Genomic DNA, 23,384 nt, shown 5'->3' with positions numbered 1-23,384 from the left:
TAGTTATAACTTTTGTGTGTACCATACTCGAGCTTACAATCTCCACTTAATTTAACATCTGTAAGATTGCAAAAACACATAAAACCAATCTATTTGATAATTGTTAATTAATTCAGACAGTAAGAGGTCAGCTGTTATCAAATAAAATCAGGTTGAAAGAGATATAATATGGTACATTGTCAAGGGTGGACTGGCGTACGGGGATACCGGGGGTGGGCCAGACCCTAACCAGCCAGTGGTCGGAGCGTTTTTCTTTTTTTTTTTTTTTTTTTTTAAATTAATGATGTCAGGGGCGGACTGGTCATCTTGACGTTCTGGAGAATACCAGAACGGCCGGTGCTGCCAGTTGGCTGCCAGCCAGTACTGCCGGGTGGGGTGCCGGTCTACCGATGTGTCCCGTTGTTGTGGGCTGGACCGAGTCACAGTCCCAGCCCGTCACTGTACATTGTCTCCTTCCCCACAGACTGCAGTGTGTCAGGTGCCATCCTTTGGGCTTAGACCTGTGTCCCACCAAAAGTTGGACAGCACAGATCTGATTTGTTGTCTTAGTACCCTCTCAACAATTTGAAAATGAATGAAAATATAACTGCATACTGCACTGTGCCATATTGTTTTGATCTTGGTAGAAAAGCAGCTTTTGCAATGTCCTTCAAATGTTTCCCAGATCAAAATTATTTATTTTGAAACTGATCATTTTTCATTCAAAATTACTTCATTTGGTGTATTTTATTTTCCTCAGCATGTCTATAAAACAGACAGTGTGTTCCTGCTGGTTCAGACACCAGGCCTCTGTGGTGCTTAATAAGAGTGTTGAATCTCAGCCAGAACTATTCTTCAGGGACTTCTGCTTCTCTGGAGGGTCCCGTTAAGATTCCTCAACAGTAGCAAATGAAACACAACACACACACGCACACACCTCCCTTAAGGACCAGCACATATTCTTGCATTAGTTTCCTCTTCAGTGACACACATGTAAAAACCCAAACTCACATCCAGCTTTGGGGAAATGTAAATTTCCTTTGTGCGTGTGGATTTGGGTATGTGTGGATTTAATGAGAGCCACACATAAATGTCTGGAGGGGGAGTGGGGGAGGTTCTTCTTTTTTTTCTACTTTGAACTCTAATTTACTTCACTGTGAAGACTCATGGGGGATTTACAAATTTGCTGTGTTTCCATCTCCTTAAGATCTTGAATTTCAGAGTCAAAGGGCATGTAAACACAGAAAGACAAACTTTTTCTTAAAGTTTCAGATTTCACTTCATCTTCATCTGTTCTCATTTTGGTTTTAGAAGAAATTAGAGATAGACAATTGAAGAAGACTTTGATTTTTTTTTAGAATGACATCATGAAATAATGAAATTAAAGTGCATAAAACATGAACAAAGTTACAGTAATGTCATCCCCCATATGCAAACTATGACACCTACTAACTACATCTACATCTTCACATCTGTCAAATCATCTCCAGCCCTATAGTGTATGACTCTTTTTGCCCAAGTATGATAAGAATACTCCTGGTTAAAAAATAAATAAATAAATAAAAATAATAAAAATGGAGAACAAGACTATTCCTGGATCATTCTAAGATGTAAACACCTTTTTTTTCTCTGTTTTTTCATTCACTGCAGACTTTGATGACACAATAAAAATAATGAGTAGCTTAATTAAAATAGCACTTAAAAAGAAAGAACAAAAGTAAATAAAGCACAAAAATATATTTAAGTCAATAAATAATTTGACTAAATCTTCAAATTACTTTAAATTTAAAGCCATTAAAAAAAGTAAAAAAAATAAATAAATAAATAGATAAATAAATAGATAAATAAATACAGACTAAAAAAGAAGAAGAAGAAGAAAAGAGATTGGTCTTAGGTTTCCTCTACAAGCACAGCCCTTTAGTTTTAGTATCCAGAGGAAGAGAGATCCAGAGTTTTTGTCTATAAAAGCAGAGAGATCTCTGAGGAACATTGAAAAGGGAAGTATATGAGATCCTAAGTGACTTAGCTGGAACATAAAATGAAAGAGTATCTGTTTTTAGTTTGAAAAAGCAAGGTTGTGTAGAGCTTTAAACAATAAAACAACAACAAAAAAAAAGTAACCAAACTAAACATTACCAAATACAATCAATTCCAAAAGAAACAGGAAGCCAGTGCAGAGTTTGAAGAAGTGGGGTAATGTTGTGTTTTCTCTTTTTATGTGGTAAAACTCTGGCAGATTAGAAACTTAAGTTTCTGAGACCGTCTAAGTTCTTGTAAAACTGCAGATACTGTAGCCTGTGCCTGTGATTCCAAAAGCTGGAAAGTTAAGAAATGTTGTCAGAAATAAAAAAAATATAAACATATACTTACATTGTATAGTTTATCAGTTACTGTAAGAATGTCTGTTTTTTGGCCTGTTACTGCATTCCTACAGCAGGGGTCACTGGTCTCTGAAACCACTACCTTGGGGTTTACAAGATCAAAGTTTTGATCTTTGTGAGTGGAGTGAAACCATGGATTAGAGTTCAGCTTCAAACCTCACTGCACCATGTCAGAGAAAATGACCATTTTCTACTTTTTTTGTGTTATTTTTAGAGTCCTTGTCTGTTCATGACTGCTACTAAAACCTGCAAATACTGATATAATGTGACATGTTGTCTATTCAGTTGTCGCTTATTTTGATTCTCCTCTTCCATTCAAGTCGCCAAGTTCAACAAAGAAGGTGACCAAAGGTTTCAAACCATCATAAACAGCTTCTCCACCCCAAAAAAAAAAAAAGAAAAAGTTCTTTGCATTACAGCTGGAACTGCTCGACTGATGAATTCTGGGTTTTATTCTGAATGACATGCTTTTGTACTTTATCCAACATCTTCCTGATACAGCTCATTAAGATTGTTGTATCATGTATCTTGGAAACTTCCTGAATACGAGGTTTAAATGAGTTAAAACCATGACCTTAAATAAACGAAAAAAGATTGCTCAACATTTGAAGGCCACCCATTGATGGGAACAGTTGCAGCAAGTTAATATATTTAGTCGATACAGTAGATTTGGCATTATGATGTCATGTCACACAGCTTGTCTACTTCAATCATTTCTTCCTTGTTATCAAAACCATGACAAATCACGAAAAGAAATACCAAAGTACCATTAATTAAGATGGACAGATTATTTTTCTTGGACAGAGGAATGTAGCTCCAACCAAGTTGTTTCCTCTGTGCAGCTGTAAAGTTTTGCCCAAAGCAAATTTTCGCCTCCACTCCTGTGCTTTCGCAGGCTTTTAACTGTTCCTCTGCTGTGGTTTGAGCTTATACTTGGCTCTGCCGTTCAGAAATAATGAGATAGCAAGGCCAAGATTGCGGTCGACTTAGCCAATCAGGAGCAACGTAGTGACAGGAGTTTGTGCCGGATATGATGGCTCAATCCAAGATGGCAGTTTCTCAGTGAACATGTTCTCCTGCCTGAGTTTTAAGTTGTTGTTTTTTTTCCCTGAAACTGTTAGAGTATGTAATTATGACAGCAAAACACAAGATGCCAAATATCCATAAATCAATTTATTCCAGACAACACTGAAAATTTTATGTTGTTGATTTTACAAAGACAGCCGTTTGATTCTCTTTACTATGTGCTGGAATTACGGGATCTTTCCTGGTACGGAATCAGTATATCTCCCACACAGAGCGCAGCCAACTTGGAATAGGACACGGTTGGATGAGAGAAATAAGAAATTTACTTTCAAAGAGCAAGTGATCACAGACTGAAGAGTCTAAGGCTCAGGAGACATGTGACCCTCCAACAAAAGAGGATAATGATAGATCCCAGAAATATTATGTGACCCAGTATTGACAAAACAAACCCTGCTGTTAGGGAGGTTTCTTTTGTTGCTTTGTCATTGATTGAATACGGTTCATCATTTAATAAATCTCCCTTCAAACAAGGTATCAACATGGTGATTGTGACCTTACTGTGATGAAAAATATCAAATTAACTGGTGTTCATGGCATTTGGCCACTTATGAATCAGTTTTTCAGAAAAACTAGCATGTTCAAACAAACGTGTCGAGGTGCAAAACATAAAACAGACGTCCTGTTTTTCATGTTGCTGGCTGCACAGTCTTACTGGCTTGTCCACTTTTGAAAAACATCAATATTTCTCCTGCTAGAACAACAAATGAATGAGCAGGGATTCAAAACTTTAAAAGAAGTGACATTCAAAGTTTTGCAATGTCTGAAAATAAACAGATGTCCACTCATAGTCCTCTGCTGAAATATGAATCATCAGAGTGGTGAACGTGCACACGTTGTACTGAAATATTAAACAGTAGGAATCATTGTGCTACTGTTACTGACCAGTTCTGTTCAGTTTTATCCCATGGAAGAAGTTAACAACAAACATGTTATTAACTGTCAGTCATTTGCAGATCAAAGAAAGGCACTGGATTACAGTATTCGGGTAGAGCGCTAGCTTTGTCTCAGCTATAAACAAATACACACATTGAGAAAACAATAAAAAGCTTAGCATTACCTGGTGTGATCCTTACACCACAACCTAAAGGTAGGTCTGCAGGAATTTTGTTACTTGTTAGTAAACACAACATTCAAACCAGGCTCCACCTTCTTGGCTCAGTGCCAGCACCAGCGCACACCCACTGCCTCCAATCAAAGCAACATGAACACACTCGCTAGCCTAGCAACCACCTTTAGCATTACTTTTCTACAAGGGAGAATCAAGGGCAGTGCACCTGAGTTAGCATGTTAGCACAAGCTAATCACGGGTATTTGACACAAACCTCGCTTTTTGTCCTGAGCTGCTCTCCAAGTTTCCAAATGTGAGTGAAAGCCGAACCAAGTTTCACCCTCATTTAGTAAAAAGCTTCATCTGTTTAGCATTTTGTTTCACACGTTGATTGTGTTTTTTCTGGCTCCCTGTTAGGTCCGCTATCATAGCCGCTCGGGATAGCTTCTTCCACTTGCTAACCAACACGCAAAGTCACTTGTGCACTGGGGGCACTGTGATTGGCTGACGTAACCCTGCTTACTCGCCACCCAGAAACATCCCAATACAATCAAAAACATCAACATATAGGCTGAGGAGAGGGTTTGAGGCAGAGACAGACACTGACACACGTATAAAAGCCCATAGAAGACGATTGAGCACGATTATTCCTGTAAGTTGACATTTTATTTATAAAGGAAATCCTGAATCCACCTTTAAGACACAACTCATGCAGAGCAAGTGCAACACTGATGTAAAGATCAGGATGGAGGCAACCAGTGCCCTCTATTTTAGATTGTTAATACTACTTCAACACAAACTGCCAGTTATCAGGACAGGTGTCCTGTGGAACTCTTATTTTGATTGACTACTCCAAAGGCACACAGTGGGGTGTTGTGTGAGTTGATCAAGCTCTCCTATCTACTTTCAGAGGGTCTGAATGACTTGTAGATCAAAATCATTAACATTGTAATTCTATGATCCTGACTTCCCATAATTACCAGTGACATTCTGCATTAACACAAACACTTTCTTAGTCACAGCATAAAACTTTCTTCATGTAGCCAAAGAGATAAATCATTTTTCATTTCATCTCAACTTTTTAAAAAAATATTACATACTCATCCCAACCAGAGCTAAGTCATGGCACCACACCCAGGCAACAATGAAAAACAGCTGATTTGAGTTATTAAGTCTTTATTTCAAAGTAATTCCTCCCACTTATCTCTTATTCATGGAAATGCATCTTCATTAAGAAAAACAAAAATATGACAAATTTACCACCTCTCACATATTACTTAGTTCAGGCTGTGCAGACAGAATGGAGACAAAACAAAGTGATGTCTTAAGCCTGGCATGTCCTGGGATAACTCACAGTTCTCCAACTCTGAGCATGTGCCATGCACTTTAAAAAAAAATGTTTTTAATTCAGTGGTTGGACAGTTTGGTTGGCTTGCCTAAAATAGACGATGGGAGAAATATTTTGGATTTATAGTTCCTGTTGGCTCACTTGAGCTTTATCACCTTATTAGTCAGCAACTCAAACCCTCAAACATCCGTCTGTGTTTGTAATGACCAAGTCATGGTGTCAGCCTTACAAGTGTATGACTGTGTGTGTATGTGCAGAATGAGCTATCCTTTGGCCAGAACTGAGGTCAGAGGGATGTTGACTCTGTTGTTTTATTGATATGTGCAGTTGGAAGACAAATATTGTTGTCTTATGGGCCTGTTTACTCAGGCTTGTACGAGACTGAATGTTCACAGAAGAAAAGCCAAGACTGACCGTCTGACTAAAGGTTTAAAAACAACAATTTAGTTGCATCATTTTCCTCAGCTGTCTGTTTAGCCAATGAGCACCTATGATCATCTGCTTAAGTCCAGATCTCACAGGAAAACTCCCCCTCAGATACTCTTACACTGTTACACAGAGTGATTTGTCAGAGCTTGCCTCTGGCTCATGTGTATTTAATATATTTCACTATTATTCCAAGAATTTTTATCCTTTGATGAAAGCTTAAATGTAAGGTCATTCCCTTTATTTTCACATTTGTCAAAACTACTCCCTGGTCTGGTGCTACTTCCCTGTCCTTGTATGACCATTTAGGATGCCCAAGGAAACTCAAAAAAGATGAAGCTAATGAAGTTCATTTCTTTACTTGAAAATGTGTTTGTTTTTTTTGTTGTTCTGACCAAGTCTGCAGACATCAATGTATTAAGAAACCTCCCAATACAACTAAAACATCAACATACAGGCTGAGGGGAGGGGTCCAGACAGAGACAGACACTGACACGCATGTAAGTTCCATTGAAGACAGTTGAGCAGGACTATTTCTAAAAAAAAAAAAAAAATGACATTTTATTTTTTATAAAATCCCAAATCCACCTTTAAGACATGCACAACTTATGCAGAGCTAGTGCAACACTGATGTAAAAATCAGAAAGGATCAAACTAACTTTCAGAGTTAGCTGGTTTAAAATGATTTTAATTTGATTTTTACAGCACAGCATTACTGATAAAATCATATGGCAACTTTCTTGTGCAATATCAGATGTTTTATGAGAAACACTGGTTACACCAACTGACATTTATCAATTTCAACAAGGCAAGGTAAGGCAAGTTTCTTGATATAGCACATTTCAGCAAGGCAACTCAAAGTACTTTACATACAGAACAAATTAAAAGAAAACAATTAGAATTCAATTAAAAAGCAGATTAAAATTAATAAGATACAATAAAACAAATATAAATAACATATTTAGTGCAAATCAAATTTACAAAATGTAAATACAAAATTAAAGCTTATTGCCACTGTCAAGGCATTAAAGTGATACTCCGGGATGGAACAAGTTGGGTCCTATCACAAGGTTTAGGGCAGAAATTACCCCTACAGCAGTGTTTTTGTGCAGCAGAAGCCCAGAGCACTTGCACCAAACACCCCCTCCCTGCTCCTCTGCCAGTTTCCTCTGCACTCAGACAGGGCCATATTTTACTTGACCAAAAACACAAATAAACGGACTCCCACTGAAAAATCTATTGGTCTGCATTCACGCTTTATTTAGAGAATTTTCAGCGCATTACTTTCACACAAAAACACCGCTAAATAAGGCTCTAGTTCTCATCGTGTCTCTTCGTCCTGGCAGACTACCTGCGTTTGTTTATATCTGGCACGCCGTAAGTGCGGACTGAAACACTAAGCGGCGAGCGCCTTTAAGTTCCGTGGCGTTGCCCCTCTTCTCTATGCTTGTTGTGGTTACTCATCGTGTTTTTCTGCCAATTTCACTTCCGGTTCCACCGCGGTCAGCAACAGACATTTACAAAATAAAAGCATGTGAGCAACATGCACTAATGTGCGATAAAATATTCAACGGCGTTAATAGATTAACGGGTTAAATAACACGTTAACTTGCCCAGTACTAGAAAAAATATTAAAATAATTTGTTAAAATGCTCTAATAAAAGGCAGCTATAAAAAAAGGCGAGTCTTCAACCTGGATTTAAAGGAGCTCAGAGTTTCAGCAGACCTGATATTTTCTGGCAGTTTGTACTAGATATTTGGAGTATAGAAGCTGAATGCTGCCTCTCCATGTTTGGTGCTGACTTTGGGAATGGACCACATCTTTCACCAAACTCTGAAAGAAGGACTTCATCATTTTGTACCATTGCAGGGGCTACAAAGCTCAAATCTAACTACGACCAACCATTAAACTTCCGAAGAAATCACAGCATATCACAAGAAACAATGAAAGACAAAAAAAAAAGGTCTTTGAAATATTGAACATTAGGCATCTTTCATAAAGAACACCTGGATAAAAAAAATAGTTTTTTTTTTTTTTTTTTTTTTTTTTTTTTTTTAAATAGATGCTTGTATGGATATGTTGGAGGATGTAATCTGTTTAAACGATAATGAATAAAACCATCTCTCAGATTCAGTAAGCTGCCTTTGTGCTTTTTTTTTTTAATGTTTGTTTTTCTCTTTTTTTTTTAATTTTAAGTAGAACAATTTGTTTTGACAGTTTGGCTCAAAATGCAAACTGATGTGGAGTAAAGCTCCACTGACCCTGTGCTAAATAGATGTCTGTTCACAATTCTTCAATGTTTGTTCTGGATTTTGAATTAAACAGCTGTGGTCATGAGAATATTCTGAGTACAGTACAGAGTCTATACAAGCCAAAACATTAAAATATGTCCTTAACATGCATTTTAAGTAGCTGTTTTACTAATATCTCTCTGAAACAACATCAACCACTTGTCTCGCCTACTCCCTTTTCTCAAGCTCTGAACTTGGCCCGTCTGCTGTGTCTCTCCCAACACAAGCTGCAAAAGCAGTATTAGCATACGTGGGAGGGGATTTTTTACCATTACTCAGAATCAGATAGCACACAGTTGTCCGTGACATAATTCTATTTATAATGGCCTGATACCAAGGGCTGAATAAATGTCGTATCCCTCTATCTAGCCTATCTACTTGTCTGCCCACAGAGCATGAAGAGAGAAGGCGTGGAGGTGGAATATTCAGGCCTGGCTGGGCGAGGACTGACCCGTGATCAGTCATAATGTATAATGTAATTATACAGTGGGTAGTTTCAGCTACACAATCTGATTGACTGATGGTGCAGTCAGGTCATGGTGATAATTCACATTAAGCAGAGCAAACTGTGCTGGGTAAAGAAATACAGAAACGTGCCAACTAAAGGTTCAATAAAATCAGAAAAGGTACTTATTCATCTGTCCTCATTCAGAGCTACAATTCCTTCTTTTCTGTGTGGTTTTCCTTTTCTGACTTTTCACCTCTTTCCAAGGCAGTGGAGGCATGATGAAACCTGGGCAGCACATGTGTTTGATAACATCATAGTTAAGTTAAGGATCAGGCCCTGGTCTGTGCTGCTTACGTAAAGCTGTAACAAGGCCCATTTAGACCAACAAAATAAGGTCAATTCACTGAAGCAATTTTCTATTTATGTGTAATTAAACAAAACTTTCATAAACGGCATAGCACATCTGAAATATCTTAGTGAGTTTAGATCTAATTCTAGATCCACAAGAGGTTGATACTCCACAGTGGCACACAGGCGCAGGGAAAGTGCACAGTGGAGGAGTAGTACAGTGGCATTCAGTTCAAATAGACTGTCATTTATGTCAGGACAAAACTGAAACGTGTCATTCTTACTATGGAAAGGGTTAAGTTTAAGATTAGTAGGGTTAGGATTAGGTTTTGGATTAGGTTAGGGTCAGGGTTAGAAGGGTTAGGTTTTGTAGGTTTAGTAGGGCTACAGTTAGAAGGTTTATTAATGTTAGGGTTAGTAGGTTTAGTAGATTTAGGGTTAGTAAGGTTAGGGTTAGTGGGTTTAGTAAGGTTAGGAGGGCAGGAGGGTGAGTGTTGCATCTTTATGGAGAAAGCATTGGGAGATGTTTCTTGTGGTAGTTTTCCCAGCTCTCTGTCCGCTACAGAATATGATTGTCTGTGTGTGTAAATGCGCACACGTGATGCGCTCACATGCCCTTTCACGCACAGTGAAGTTCCGCGAGGAGAAATGTGAACCCAACGATGTACAAAAAACATCTCATCATTAAAAATTAGATAAACAAAATAAGGTTATTCAGTCTGTTAGATTAAAAAAGTGGTATGGTAATGGTAGGGGAAACACTGGTTAGGGTTAGTAGGTTTGGTAAGATTAGGGTTAGTAGAGTCAGGATTAGTAGGCTTAGTAGAGTTAGAGTTAGGATTAGTAGGGCTAGGGTTAGTAAGTTTAGTAGTGTTACGGTTGGTAAGTTTAGTAGGGTTAGGATTATTAAGTTTAGTAGGGTTAGGGTCAGTAAGTTTAATAGGGTTAGGGTTAGTGGGTTTAGTGAAGTTAGGGTTAGTAATGTTAGGGTCAATGGGTTTCGTAGCATTAGTGTAAGATTTAGAGGGGTCAGGGTTTCATTTCAGAAAAAGCTGTTAATAAAGATACATTTGTGTTTTTTCCTGTTGGCATCAAATCTTGGTCTTTAGCCCCTCAATCCCTGAATACCAGTTCTGTAGCTCTTTGGAAATGACATTCCTTAAAGACTTCTGAGAAAAAGAAATAATAGAGAAGCAATCTGGAAAAACTGCATGTATTTCTTTATGCTATGACAACAGGTTGTTATTGCAGGTGTGTGTTTTGACCTGAGTCAAAACAGAGTTCATAACATCTCGTTTGATGGATTTTTTTTCTGTTTTGCATCCTTTATTAGTCTGTTTTTTTTTTCTTTTGGTTTTGTCCTCTATTTTTCCTTTGTTTGTTCAGCTTTCATAACCATTTACGTGTAACCTAGCAGGGACTGGAGGAAGCAGTGCATTGCATCAGCCTCGTCTCTGGCAGAGCAGTGACTGCTGGGTGACTGATGCAGCTCATTTTTTTTAATTTATCTTTTAAAGAGTTTATGACACCCATCTGAAACTATTCTTTTTATGAAAGAGGGCCACAAGTGCTTTTACGATGTATTTAACTACTTTGTCAAAAGAAAGTGAACCAACAGCCATCCAGTCAGCTTAAAGTCTTTCATAAATCAAAAAAGCCAAATGCAGTTTTTGATTTAGGAAAGACTTCAACAATCTGAGGCAAAGTAATTAAGGCATTTTCTTATGTAACACTGTTTGTAGAACTAAATGGTAGAACTATATAGACCAGTTTTGATGTTGTACATATGGAAAAGCATGAAAATATGAAGAAGATTTGATGTTTGATTAATACTATTTTTTAAATATTTGTAAGTGACTTTACTGAAGCAAAAAATAAATGTTTTGGAGAGCATGTCTGTGTAGTCATATGTGTTCTAAGTTGGGACAAAGACAGCAGTGCTATTGAACACTGAAAGGATTTTTTTTGAGCTGGATGCTGCAAAATAAATGATTTAAGTCACCACATAGCTTTTAAACATCTAAACAGCATTTGAGTATCAAATGATTACAAATGTTACCAGTAAACATCTTCTCTAAACAGCTCTACCTCGTTGTCAAGCCCAGGCAAGCTAGCCCTCTGTCTGCAGCTCAGGCTGCTGCAGGTTCACACAGGTCACAGGTGGTTGCATGTCCGGGCAAACAGCTCCAGATGGATGTCAAAGGACACCTCTCAATTTCACAACTCACCTCTAGGATAAGTCGAGGCAGGAGCAGGAGGAAGGACAGAAGTGTTAGTGAGGATAATGGGAAAGTCCCTGTTTTCTCAGTGTTTAATCTGCCTGTTTTTGGCTGCACTTTACAAACTACACATGTGACAAGCTTTTTTGTCCCCTTCATGTTTGTACCATTTTGTGAAAGTAAAACTCTCTGTAGTGTTGTTTCTTTGGCTTCAATTCAAGTGTAGACTTTATTTGGGAAGAAGAGTAACATCAACATGTTTTTGAATCACTGTCAGTTCATACTGTAAACATCCATGTTACACCTTAAAAGACATGCCAATGCTAATCTAAAAGAAAGTAAAACCAAAATGAAGTTTGTCTTTCTGAGCCTGCCTTGGTCTGTTTCTTGTACCACAGCTTTCAGACGCAGCACAGGAACCTGACCTGGGAAATTCCCACTTCTGACACCCTGACAGCCCTGGTTTATGTTGTTCAGGATAATCAGTAAAATTCTAGTACGGAGTCAAAACTGTAATTACAAGGGAAATTAGCAATAGGTTGTAACTTGAGTCTATATTCAGCTAGACAGGGAAGGTATTTTCACCTTAACTTTTTCCACAAAATAAGTAAATTGCAAGATGTTGAATGCCCCTTAAAGCAATCTTCAAGAATTTAATCTATTTACTTCACCAGACATGAGCCTTTTCATTGTAGGGGAGGATAAGTGAAATCTGAAAGTGTATTCATGTGATAGGATGATTAATGCAAAGTTACAAACCACTTGTAATGTATTCCTGCAACTCCCGACTCACTTCCTACCAAATTGCGTCATGTAAATTTGTTCGACATTGTCCGGTAATCTAGCCTTTGTGGAGTTCCTGAACGAGATCACTAAATTGTCTTATCGTATCCACCAAGAATTGAGCTGTGATGCTTATAATCTTGAAGCCATTTAGGCAAAAGACACCTCAGTGCCCAGAACAGAGTTAAACCACATTTGGTCCATGTGGTTTCAAAAGCTGCTACATTCAAAAAAAAAAAAAAAAAAAAAAAAAAAACCCTCTTTGTTGCTGAATCACTACCAGCTGCTGCAATCAGCAATGTGCCAGGTTAGTCACCTACTGATGTGTTAGCACCTGGCTCTCACCCAGCCTGCTGCTGCTCAAGGTTCAGGTTGGATTATTTTGTATTCCCAGAATCACTGTAAAGAATATACGTTGACCATACCCTCGTGCTCTGTTGTACATTTAATGGTACTCTGGCAAAACAGAAAATTGTGCAATCAAAAAAACAGGATTTCCCGTTCTGTTTTTGTTTAGTCACCAAGCAGTCACAACCCTGACAATGTATCCTCTACTTAAACTGATTGAACATTTTAGAGAATATTTCGTCCAGAAGTTCCAGTAACCTCAAGTTCAAGGAACTTCTAGTTCCTGGAACCACTCTTCCAGGAACTTTACCTTCTGTCTAAATTCTTGCTTGTGTTGTACATTGTTTGGGACAAAAGTGACTGCTAAATGACCTGTAGAACTGTAGAACTGTAGGAACTAAATGGTGTGTGTGTGTTTCCACCAAGTTCTTTAATCCCATGGAGATTGTGCAAATCAGGTCAGTGACATATGGAGACAAAATTAAAAGTAATTGCACTAAGCTAACAGACCAGTAGAGAGTGAAGACGAATGTTCTCTAAATAAGATGACACCATAGAAGTCTTGCTGGTTTTGATGACGCTTTGATGCATTGCAAATGGATTTGCTGAGTCAGTACGTGGGAGGGTACAAGTGCTAATGGCAAAGGGGATTCGAACTGGGCAACCCTGTTATTTGGCAACTTTCAATAGGATACATCTCTCTTCGATAGCTTTGAAGTATCACTCCATGCTTATCTGATGAGGTTATTTTAAATTTTAATAAATAATTAAACTAGTAGCCATTCTTGAGAACTTCTTCTATGTCTAGCAGCTGTTGTAAACTTGACAACCACTGACATGTTAGGCTGTTAGACCAGGAACCAAAGAGCTAGTTAGAACAGAAGACGATTGTTTAAACATTATTAAACCTAAATGTTCCACAGTCCTGTGTGATGTTATTGTGAATAGCAGGTGAGATAAAAACAGTGGTGTACCCTGCTAATCAGAAACTGTAAGAATTGCTGGCCAAGCCCTCAAAAGTTCCTATACCTTTTGAAAGTATACCTCCCCAGGCATGGGCTTTCAAGGGGTGAAACTCATAATCCCAGAACTAACATAAGACCCTGATTCCTGCTGTGGAGACATAGAGTTCCTAAAAAGGCCCTGGTTCCGTTGGAGAGTTCTGTAGTCAAAAAACACCTTTAGTTTGCAAAAAGATACTTTTCAAACATTCAGTAGACTTTTTTTTTTTTCCATTACATGAAAAGTCTTCTAAAACCTCTGTTTCGGTCTCCACCAACTCCAGTGATAATTTCAGCTATTTGACCTGTTACTTCTGTTTTTAATATTCACAAGGCCGTTTCTAGATCTGTATGTTGGCCTTTTTGGTGCCACCAAGGACCTGTGTTGTATACACTTACATAATCTGAGCTTTTTCCAGTAAGAAAATGGGCTTGGATGTGTTTAAAATCAGGTTGATTTTCCCTGTTAGAGGTCATTTCAGCGTCTGTTGATAGAGTATGTCACTGTAAGTGTCTCTTCTAATCCCCCTCATTATCATTATCAAATTTCTTGAAAACTATATGTTTCCTGAGATTTTTCAGTTTTAAAGGGGACAACACTGTTAAAACAAAAACGGAGAAGATGTAGGGTTACACAGACAACAGAGAACTTTCAAAAATGATTCACCCTCTGTGGGTCTTCCCATTACATTTGTTGTCTGGTGTTTTCTTTTGTACTGCTGCCAAAATGGTTGCTATGATATTTGCTCTATCTCAGGACACCTGCGCGGGGGCTTCAGCACCTGTACGTGTCTGTGTATGTGAAACTGTGAAACAGCTGCTCGGGGGATAACAGCAGCATGTGATGACAGGGCAACCAGGGCTAATTAGAGAGGTCTTCCAAAAGCCTCAGTGCTGATGTCAGTAACACTGCAGCTGCGAGGGTCATCTTTGTCCACGCACACACACACACACACACACACACACACACACACACACACACACACACACACACACACACACACACACACACACACACACACACTGAACGTAAAGCCACCTATGTAACTCACCTGGTAGTGTGAGGTGTGGGCTTTGGGGGATTGGTGCTGAAGTGTCAATCATCTGCAGTAGGGGGAGGTTATGTGCTGACTCAGAGGAACAGCTAATGAACAGCAGTCAAAGCTCAGTCAGGGGCTTCCCCACTCACCAGCTACTTAGATACAAGGGCAGCTAGAAGCACTTCTTCTGTAATAAGCTGCAGGCTATGGACAAGGAACATACGGCACTTTTCGAAGCTCAAATGCTTTTGACTGCTGAATGTGATTAATTTGGGTGACTGGTTAGCACAAACTGCAACCTCCTGCTGTCTGAATAGCTAACTTCTATAATGGCAGACACTGTATCAGGGGTAATCTTTTTATAATTAGTTATTTTTGAGGTCATTAAACTGAAGATTGCTGCACATATGAGGCATGGCTAACTTTACTTACAGTTGGGCACCCTGTGGCTGTCTGCAAAAAGGCCCATTGCTTCCCCTTCTTCCAAACCTGAATAAAGCTACTTAGATTGAGTTCAGCATAACCTGTGTGGCAACCATATTATATTCTGGACATACTACAACAACACAGGCTCAAACACAGAATTACATCAGTGACTACGTCGGCAGCCACTTGAGATAGGGTAAGTGAAAGTGGTCTTCAACATGGAACATAAACATAGGAGGGGGAAGCCAGCTGGGATTCATGCCAGGCTAAGAGGCTGGACGCTAACCCCTCCAGACCAGCAGTACCATTGCTTCTACTTTTTTATTGTCAGCTCCCTCTCCAACAAGCTTGAAAAGCTAGCTCTGTCATTTTGCTCAACTACTACTGTTGTATGTACAGCCTAATGGCAATAGTTAAATTTGAAGTAAGTACTGTGAGTAGGTGAGTAAATTTGAAGTTACTGTACCTAAAATAAGTGGTTGCTTCAAACATATAAGTGGGCACTGTAAGTATAGAGGGATAATTTGTTTATCAACAACGCCAGATGCGCGCCAAACTTGGGTGTAGAAGCACTGTGGAGAATAATGGTTTGTCAATTGATGTCAAGGAGTTAACCACCAAAAACACATTTTTAAACCAAATATCATCACTTATACGAATGGTAAATGGACAGACAGATATTAGGTGGACAGATTTTTTTAGTAGAGAAATCCGGCGTGTACCCAGAGAGCAATTTAAACGCACAACTTTCACTCAATGCTTATGACTGTATTATCCGTGGACTCTTACCAGACTGTGACAGACCAGAAAGAAAGTGTGTGTCAATAAATCAGAAACCCCCCTAGACAGGTAAAGCACACAGACTGCTGAGTCTGAGACCCAGTTCATAATTAAAGAACCAGAAAACTACGTCCAGAAAACTGCACCACATCAGATAAAGACAACAGATTTAATTCATTACCCACAGATGTCGCTGGTGTTTCAGTGTAAAGTGTGACCCCGTTAACTGGTTACTCGCGGCTGTTAATCACTGATACTGTTGGTTAAAAGTCACCACTTAGCATGGTCACTATTAACTCCAAAACACCGGTTGCTCTGTGACGATCAAAACTTGATAGATGACGTTGCCTCTGTATAGTATTGTTTCTAAAAGTATCATACATTTTGATGCTGCTAACAGGTTGGATTTAGCATTTAAAAAACGCCAACTCATCTGAATGAATGGAGTTAAATGCTGCTTCTACGGTAAAGATACGTGCATATCTTTATGATGGCAGCTACTTGGAGTAAGTAGCTTTTGTAAGTAAGTAGGTACTTGAAGTAAGTCAATAAGTAGGTAAGAACTGTAAAATGGTACGTCAGTAGATACTGTTAGTGAGTCAATATATAGATTCATAAGGGTAGTGTAGAAACATGTGTAAATAAGCAGATGCATAGATAGTTGCTACTGTAAGATTGGTAAATAGGTTCTGTAAATCAGTAACCAAGTACTTTGAGTCAGTAGGTAGGTAATATATTAAAGGTAATAAATACGTCTCTAAGTAAGTAGGTAAATATTATGACAGTAGGTACATCATGTCAGAAAGTAGATGCTATGAATAAGTTGATATTGAAACACAAGGAAGTAGTTACTGTATTAAATTGAGTTAGCCGCTACATGAATAAAGGTAGAGAGTTCTCTACTTTAAGACAGTGTTTTTTCCAAACTGCTTGTCATTTTCGATAAGCAATACAGACCTGTTCAAAATCTTGATTCAAGTCAATGAAATAAGAAATGGGTGGTGTCAATCTTTTTGTCCCAATTTTGAAAGGTAACCTTTTCAGTACCGGTTTACATGAAACTCAAACACTAGTAGCAACAACAGAACTCAGAAGAAGCCACAGAAACTGGAGCATGGCATTTAAGAAAGACTCCAGAAAAAGTCCCATCTCATCTCATACATTGTCTTATTCAATCCTCCCACACTGAGCTCATCCTCCTATTCCCAACCACACTCTTGGAGCACATACATACCACAGTCAAATCTCCAAAGACTGACTTCTTCCAAAAACTCAGTAATCATGTTTTTATTCCCAATTTAGGTTAACAACACAATTCTGGTGTTACAATAACAGCCCTTTATCATTACTCTTCTGACCTAAACATCCCAACTGGGACCCAGTGATGACATCATTAACATGTGCCAAGAGTTTCTGGTTGATAACTCCTTAGATCATGTACTGTAAGTTACGGGAGTGAAGGCTGATGGTGGGTGTGAGAGAGAAGGGGAGAGATGAAGAAAACACATGGAGGAAGGCAACTGCTTGAGCAGAAGCTCAGCTCAGATGTTTGTCGACACAAAGTAGAAACAGTAAAATCACTTGTGCTCTATTGAGACAAAAGAGAGAAGACAACTCTCTACTGGAACCGTAGACTGTATTTAAAAAAAAAAAAAATGGATGTCATCTTGCTCCGCTCGAAGGGAGGTCGCCACAATAACTGCTCTTCCTGGTGACTGGCTGCAGTATAGGTAGAAAAAAATCCAGCTCTCCGGTCTTTCCAGAAGAGCTGTGGTCAAACTTTATAAATGAATACACTTTGCAGAAATGTTTCTCACATCTGGATGCTGTGGTGATATGAAAATATTATTGGGATACCTTGTATTCCAGTCCTTTTTTGTCTGAAAAGTTTCATTTGCTATTAGACCCTTTGACTCTTGAATTTCCTTCAGGATAAATAAAGTATCTATCTATCTATCTATCTATCTATCTATCTATCTATCTATCTATCTATCTATCTATCTATCTATCTATAACCGAACCCTTCATTGGTGAAAAATGTGAATCCATTCAAATTCAAGACATAGGTATATGTTCTTTTTTACTGGTGCACAAAATTAACCCTGCATGAACATCACCTTGTTCCAAGAACACAACCAACACAGTGCATGAACTCACAACAAATTACATACCTGCAAATCAGTGTGACTTCTGCTGTTGCCTTTGAGAGACCAGTTCAGATATGCGTGTCTTCACCTCGGCAAGTGCCCCTTCCTTTATTTTTGCTAGTGCAAGACTAAAGTTTCTCAACTTGGCATTGCAAATCATGCCAATAGGACGCTGATCCATGTGAATCCATGTTGTACATATTTGTCCGACCACTTTCTTTTTTTTTTGCTCAACATAGTTAATATGGATTAAAATATGGCCACCGCGGCGTTTCATCACAAACTGACACAATGTGTCGGAGTGTCTTGCAGCGGGGGCTTTGCTGAGCCCCTGAGACTGACTCACCAAACCCCTAGGGTTCTATCGAACCCGGGTTAAGAACCACTGATCTAGACGATATAAACAGGGTTTTACATCACGTTTAATGATAACTGACAGCTTCAGTTCTCATGTAGTTTTTTTGGGAATAGTCAAATGTGATGGGAGCTAAGAAGAGATGAGACTCTTGAAAGAATTTTTATTTATTTATATATATATTTTTAACCCGGCTCCCCTCAGTTTTCTGTCAGAGTCCTTCATCGTCTCTGCTGCATGGACTCTGGCTGCACAATGGCAGCAGCACCTGCGACCAGGGAATTTGGCTTCAAAACTAAAACTGTTCAATTGTTAGCGGCGGAGCCACACTGTCCATTAGAGATAAGATAAAATTAGATTAGATAAGATTTGTTTATTTATTTATTTAAATTAGGACAATGCATATTAATCAACATATCAGCAAAAGCTTCCATGTAAATATGCCTGAGTAAGCACAATAGCTAGTTTACATCGGCAGTCCTAAGGCAGGTAAGGACAGTTAACATTGACACACACAAGAGATAAAACGAGATGAGATGAGATGAGACAAGATAAAACTTCAATGATCCCCAGAGGAAAATTATTTTGTTGCAGTTCGCAAGTGAGAAGTAAAGTATCTAAATAAGTTAATATATTAATACTAGGTAAGTTAACTTATTTAGATACTCTACTTTTTACTTGTTGTATAGAGTTGATGATTCAAACTATTCTATCATAATGAAAGTGATCCATGTTTTTACCAGTAATATTTAATGAACAACAAAGAGTCAAGAGAAATTGGGAAGTTTACCCTTGTTTGACGTATAACTATCTTATGCTACCCAAAAGATATATAAATATATGTTGGGTCAAAGATTTTCCCAGCTAAATAAATCTAATAAACAGATTGAAGGGTAGAGCCATTCTTATAGTATTGACACAATCCTATCAACAGATATTGAAAACCTCTAAACCGAGGGAAGTGTGATGAATTTGAGCTGTGTTACTGCACCTTGATATGCCTCTTTCGTATGCACCCAGTGGGTCCTCGTGCCAATGCACAAACTTTACAGAAAAGTTATGTTTCTGGATCTTTTTCCTTAAGCTTGTCAAACCATTCAGACACTCTGACTGTAAGTTTCCTAAGTTAAACTTCTGTCTTTAAAAGGTTACATGTGTTTTTAACCATCTCCAAATAAAGTGTGTGAGCATATGGCAGCCCAACCTGAGTTTCTCCTCAAAAAACAATCATGGAACTAAGTTCAAATGTGCTTCCCACTCAGATGTGTGTGGTGAGTGGGAAGGTAAAGTTTTATCAAGAAGTAAAACTGGTGGACACACGTACAGCGATTTCAACTACATCTACACACTGACATCTTTGTTCTTCCTTCAGCAGGGGGCAGTGAGATCCTAGAGATGACCTGTTAAACAGAAAAGCTTCACATCTTAGAATGAAAGTAAAAAAGGGAGCCTAAAAAATGGAGTGTGGCCTTTGGGTTTCCTCATTCAGTTAATTCTCTGCATGACAGAGAATATCCGTGCCTGTTTCTCTATTTCTCAAAACATGAGCATCTGCTAAAGGTGTAAAGCTTAGAAAAATAGCACTCAAGTTAAAATGCACAAGGTGTCACTACCTTTTAATTTATGCTTCTAATTCAGCCCTTCACTAACAGACGTGCAGAGGCTCACATCTCTTCTTGCTGGAAATGACTGCTGACTTTACATGGTCCTTTACTGCCCCCATCAGGGTTACTGAGAAACAACAGCTGACGTTTACTCTTAAGATCAGACTTTTTTCTAGAGTGGTCTGATGAATAAGATTTATTTTTATAAAGAGCATTTTTTCCCTGGATATTTCCCTTTCACAATAAAGGAAATAAGTTTGACCGCTGAATAGAGCTACATTTGGTATAAACAGCCGTGATCATCACATGTTCAGAAATCTTTTTGACTAACTACCAGGATCCAGGATAGAAAGAAAAACAGATGGGGTATACAAAGGACAAACTAAAAAAATCAGGTTGAACTGATTCCATTTCTGGAATTCTTATATTGGACTTATAACTGCAGCCTAATCAAAGGCCTGATCTCCACTTGGAACACAAATATGCTCAAAATCCAATTTTTGGCCATAAGTCACATCAGATGCCCTGCCCTGTTGATGGTTTTTGTCAGGGTTGTAGAGGCCTGAGGGAGGGACATGATCTCACTGCTCCTTACCGAAAAATATGTCCCAGCTCCTTGCTTTAGGTGACCTAAATGATACTCACCTTAAAATGCTAAGGTCATCACATGCAGTGTACAGTCGTTTGTAAAAAGAAGGAAACACTAGTGAAAGTGACTTTTGTGTGTTATTGTTGGGTTTTTCGCAGTTCAATACAAATTAGGGGTCATGCTTTAGTGTGCATTAGTAAAACCATTGAATTAGATTGATTAAAATATCCTACACTTAGTTAATACAACAGCAGCCCTCCATGCTGCAGTGGTTTGCTCAGTTGCCTTCCAACAAGAAGGTTCCTAGTTTGATTCCTTCCCGAGGCAGGTACCTTTTGTTTGCATGTTCTTCCCACAGTCCAAAAACACACTCATTAAGTTGATTTTGTCACTTTAAACCTCCTATAATTGGGTGAGTGTGTGTGTGAAGAGTGCTCTGTGATTGTCTGGTAACCAGTTGAGTGTGTACCTCACCTCTTGCACAATGACAGCTGGGATAGGCTCCAGCCACCCAATGACCCCAAAAAGGTAACTGATAGATGGGGCAACCCTTCACTGTAATGAATAACAGAAAAGACAAAGTTTAAGCATTCTATCGTTGAACTAATGCAGTCAGGTGCTAAGAAGAATTTTATCTACAAAAATATTACAGTGAACAATTTTTTAGATTTTATTGAATACCTATCTTAATCCTCATATTATGTTAAGGGTCAATTTTTATTCTATTTTCATGTTGACTAAACTTTACTCGTGAAATTCCGTGACTTTTCCTTATCTAGGGTTATAAACTTGTGTGTAAAATCTGAACACTTTGGTGTGTAGTAAAATGTCCGTGCAGAGTTTGTATAGAAAGATGATGTAGTGGGTCATTTTGACCTGAACACTTTTAAATGGGTAAACTACCTGTGCAGATCCAAGAGTGCACTTTGTGTTTAGTGTGTTTGCAAACCAGGAGGGCACTTAAACACAGGTTTTGGCCCCAAGAACCATATTGAAAATGTTGAACACTGAGAAACTGAGGAAATGGGGCAAGTTAAATGAAAAACATTGTGTTTGCAAAGAGGGGAGAACTTTATATATTATTTGATAAAGTTTGGTGATTGAAATTTTTTTGCTTGTTTCTTTTTTTTTAATGTTTATATAATATAAAACAAAGCTGTTACTCGTTTTACCTGTTTTTTTGACTGTTTGAGTGGATTAACACAGTGCGCATCAAAATGACCCGCAACATCATCAATGTAATTTTTTTCAGCATACAAAGTTTAAAGAATATAAATATGCTGAGCTGCACTGCAGTAAGGTAGATATACTACATAACCCAATTTCTGTAGTATTTCTTGACATTTCAATTGTAGATTAGAAATTGCAAGAACAGAGCAAACACAGCAACAACGAAACAAAAATAAAGAAAAAAAGAAACCACACTTAAAAAAACAAAACAAAATTCTGAATTGCAATAACCCCCAACAAGAAGCAGTACCTACAGGGACTCAGGGGTAATATGGGGTGGCTGTGGCTCTGTGGTGGAGTCAACCTCTCCCAGGTGGGAGGTTGTGGGTTTGATCCCAGCTTGCAGTCACTCACCAAAGTGTCCTTGGGCAATACAATGAACCCCAAATTGCTGTGAGCTAGCAGTGGGCCAGCCAGGGTCTGAATGTGTTTGCTAGCACTAACAGTCCTAGCATGATAGTCTCTGCCATCAGTGTGTGTATGTTCTGTGGCTGGTTGACTACGAGGACATGTGCGGAGTGCTTTGAGTGGTCAGAAAGACTAAAAGTACCATTTACACCAAAGTTTATGGGTAAGTTCATGTTTTGTGCATCCAGCATCATGTTGTTATTTAAACTGTAGTCATTGGTTGTCATCCACAGACTAAGAGTGCATTTACAACAGCTGGTATGGATTATCATGGATTATTATGAATATTGATCATGTTTGTTTGATGTGAGCTTATTGCAATACCAGTAGCAGCTGCTACTGATTATTTTGATCCGTGTCATTTGTGTCTGATGTGCTTTTAAAGATTGTATTCTGTGCTGGAACACAAATACCCTTTGAGGACAAAGGTTTTTTAAGTCAAAGTCTGAGTTTGGTCAGTGTTATGTATTTGACTTGTTCATACTTTTTAAGTTTCAAAGCTTGTTTTGAATTCGTTAAATACTGATAGAAGACTCCATACTTGCGGTTGGTCATATGTTACCGTCTCCCCTCCTAAACCCTGAGCCCCTGAGTGTGGACGCTGAGACTGGGCAGAGAATTGCAAAGCTGGACAGGAAGTGTACATAAAACACATGTCAGCATGATTACAGACTCAACAGATTATAAATGAAGTCAGATAACCAGATGAACTTGGTCTTAGGCTCCTGTTGGCCTTAAATGTCTGCAAACCATTCCAGCTGACTTTAGTTTTTCGGGAATCATGGCTGATGGCTTCATCTGTTTTAAAGTGATGCACCATCTGCGGAGTACTAAACAATCCTAGAATATAATCCTGGTAAGAAAAATAAAACGAATATTTAGGGCCTCAACAGTTCACACAGACTTAATTTCCTGCTCTTCAGGACAAACGAGTGGCATGTGTTATCCAGAGAGTTTGATTTTTAAATGGTCCTATAGACTTGGGAATAACATAGATGCAGTGATCAAGAGCTAAGTCTGAAACTGACCTTTTTTTTAACTTAAACAGAAATAAAGGAGAAAAGTAGAAACCTTTTGTCCTGTCTTCTCACACAACAT

Source organism: Halichoeres trimaculatus, unplaced genomic scaffold (genome assembly GCF_033239565.1).
Source record: "Halichoeres trimaculatus isolate MK-OKI-2021-1 unplaced genomic scaffold, fHalTri1.1 fHalTri1_scaffold_23, whole genome shotgun sequence".
Taxonomy (NCBI): Eukaryota; Metazoa; Chordata; class Actinopteri; order Labriformes; family Labridae; genus Halichoeres; species Halichoeres trimaculatus.
The sequence above is the reverse complement of the archived record's forward strand: the minus strand, read 5'-3'. Positions refer to the sequence as shown.